Consider the following 3,070-nt stretch of genomic DNA (forward strand, 5'->3'; position numbering starts at 1 on the left):
CAACCTTAGTGTTTATGTATCCATTTCAAGGTGTTTGGTGTTACTGTTGAACACATCAATACTTTAGTGAAAACAGTTTAACAAAATAAACTGTTGAAAAGCAGGACTTTATAGTGACGTTGAAATTTCAACGTTGATTGGATTTGCAAAATCTAAACTAAAATCAATGTTGATTCAATGTTGGCGAATTCACCTATGTTGAGAAACGTGACGTTGGAATGACGTTGCAATTTCAACGTTGATTAGATTTGCAAAATCTAAACAAAATCCAACGGTTATCCAACACTGGCACCTGACGTTGTTTCAACAGTGACTCGACGTTAAAATGCCAGCTGGTGTTATTTGATATTATTCTTAGGAGCAGTAGTATTTGTTGTTGCTTAAAAATAAAAAAGGTTGTGTTCAGTGGGAAAAAGTTTATATTTTTTACCCAGACATTATTAAAAAAAAAAAAAATCACAATACACCCATACGTTGAAAATAATATATTTTTGTTTAAAGTTATCAAACCGTCAAAATCTCATACCTGACCAATCATAAAACTTGGCTGCTGAACCAGCCTTTTGGTGGAGAACGGGGCCAATGATGTAGGTATGAAAATAATGTAGGTGCATGTGTATGCTTCACATACTATACTGTACATGTCAGGTATTGTGCTTACCAAGGTATGTGGGTCGAATGTTGCCAATGTACCACTTTCAGTTTTTATGTATTTGGTGAATCAATTTATTTTGGGCTGTAAAATTAATCAATGAAAACTAATTCTAATGTTGGCCTGTAACATAGTGTACATCAAAGGCAGGGTAGGCAAGTTGTTTCTGAAACACTTTTTGTCATATTTGTTTAAACTGTCTATATACACCAATGCATATTAAAAAGGTAGGTGCTCTGAAAAAGAGAGTATAAAAATCGTCTGTCTATATTCCTCTCAGCGCTGCAGTAAACACAGCCACTCGTTCCATTCGGACCGAATGCAATGATTGGCTGTCACTCTCCCTCGCTGCCATGGCTACCAGCCCTGCTGCTACAGGAGCTGCCATGCGCGCAACCGGTCAGCTCTCAGACCTGAGGAGCAAAGCGGTCAGACCGGTGGAGGTAATACCTGCGTGGCTTTTCAACGATAGTGACAACTGAGGAACACCGAGGGGCTGAAAAGTTACACCGTGGTGGCTTTATTTCTGCTGGAAAGGTAATCTGGCTTTTATCATTTTGATAGTAATTTTGTTACTTTCATCGCTAGCAAACGTAGCAACCTACTTAGCATACAGCTAACTGTTGCTACGAGTGCAGGCTGGTGTAGGAGCCAGAGTAGAGACGATGAATTATATCTAGCTGTAGGTGAGCTGGAAAATAGCAGCGCGAGCTGTGTTTTTCGACGCTAACATTAGGTAAGACAATATAAGTGTAGACTGCGCCGGTTTAGTTATTCACCATATAGGTTTATTGTTATACTACGTTTACACCTAACTTTACATTATCTTTACCTTGTATCAGATCTGTTAGCGTAATTATCTTGTGCTTGCAAGTGTTGTTTGACTGTATGTTACTTTTACAAATGTGGTGATGTAGCTGTGTGTTTGTAGTTATGAGAGATATTTCAACGTTAGTATACATAAACAATGATGGCTGAAGGTCCCCAAGTATCTGTGTTTCTGGTATATAAGCTACCTATAATATAGTTTGACATTGTTCATAGCTAAACCTACTGTGTGAAAACCTTTTACTGTAATTGGTGCGGTTATGCCATTACTTATTTTACCAGAAGTATAAAATCCTGTATGTTTTATTTCTACTGCGCCCTCAGGTCACCTGCAGTCTTCCAACATCCTGTGCTTCTCACCAGTACACTGATCGGACCATGCTGGCTGGCCTGGATTACAACCACCATGTCCACCGTCCAGCCAGGAGACAAGCTGATGACACAGTTCAGTATGTTGCATTATGAGTACTCTTGTGCATTTTACTCAATACATTTATAAGTGATGAGTCAAAAAATATTAAACAGTATGAGGAATACAGATAGATGGTGCTGATTTATTGTTATTGATTACATTTTATGTGGAAATAGTTTACTAATTACTCTATAAGAGAACAATGTCAGGTGTTAGAAACTTTTCACTAAGCTGATTCTCCTTTCTGTATTATCAGGTACAGCAAGGTGTACAACAAAAAGTCCAGGAAGTGGAGCTTGTACTCATTGAAGGTGGAGAAGGACTACAGTTATATCGCAGACCTCCAGAGTGCCATCCTCCTCCTCCGACGGTTGTCTACTACTGAGGAGATGCCTAGAAGCAGAACCAGGAGACCTGATGATCCCCGTCAGCATGGGGTCAGGTGTCCCTGCCCCAACTGTGTTGCTAGATACAGCAAAATATAAATCAAAAAGTAATATGGTTGTTTTTGAAATGTGGTAATCATGTCAGAGAGGTGATTGTGACATATTTAATCATCTGCACAGCAGCGATATGATGCTACATGCAAAGTCTGAACTGTCTTCATAATCAGTCAGGACACCTCTGCAGCCTGTTGCACCAGCGATATGTAAGTTCTACCTTAAGTTAGGGTGCAAAGTCCACACTAAACAATAAGCTGTGTTGATGTTTGGTTGCACCACCGAGACGTAAGGTGCCTCTTAGCTACTCTGGCATAAAGTCCATACTCATCAAAACAGTGTCGCAGAAAATGACGTTTACACATCCCATGGCCAATCACTGAACAGCACTATTCTTAACAGAGTTTATTATGGTTTTGTCATCTGTTTGTCTCTCTTTCAACGTTTTGCAATACTGAAGAGGCTAACGGCTAAAAATAGCAACAAAACACCAACAAAAAGGTACGTATAGGCCTACAAGGACAAATAATTATGATTAGGTGATAACTATGAAACCTTAATCTACAGCTAGTCTCACAGTGACATCGAGTGGTAAAACCGTTAACTACAACATAGACGTAAATTAACGGTGCCCGTAACGAACAGTAAAGTATAACGGGCAGATGAATTTGTAACATTATAAGTCATATACGTGTAGGAGCCATTATTCCCCTCATATTTCAAAATCTATGTTTTGAC

At 39.1% G+C, this 3,070-nt stretch overlaps 1 protein-coding gene and 1 long non-coding RNA gene across 2 annotated transcripts in view; one reads left to right on the forward strand and one right to left on the reverse strand.

Annotated features, from left to right (window-relative positions):
• Window positions 1-3,070, reverse strand: part of LOC123968671 (CUB and sushi domain-containing protein 3-like) — a 279,670-nt gene that overhangs the window by 218,796 nt on the left and 57,804 nt on the right. The window lies entirely within an intron of this gene.
• LOC123968675 lies at window positions 1,059-2,203 on the forward strand. The gene is made up of 3 exons (XR_006824518.1): window positions 1,059-1,189; window positions 1,805-1,929; window positions 2,149-2,203. It is a non-coding gene; the product is annotated as an uncharacterized LOC123968675 (long non-coding RNA).

This window comes from Micropterus dolomieu, linkage group LG03 (assembly GCF_021292245.1).
Source record: "Micropterus dolomieu isolate WLL.071019.BEF.003 ecotype Adirondacks linkage group LG03, ASM2129224v1, whole genome shotgun sequence".
In the NCBI taxonomy this organism is placed as follows: domain Eukaryota; kingdom Metazoa; phylum Chordata; class Actinopteri; order Centrarchiformes; family Centrarchidae; genus Micropterus; species Micropterus dolomieu.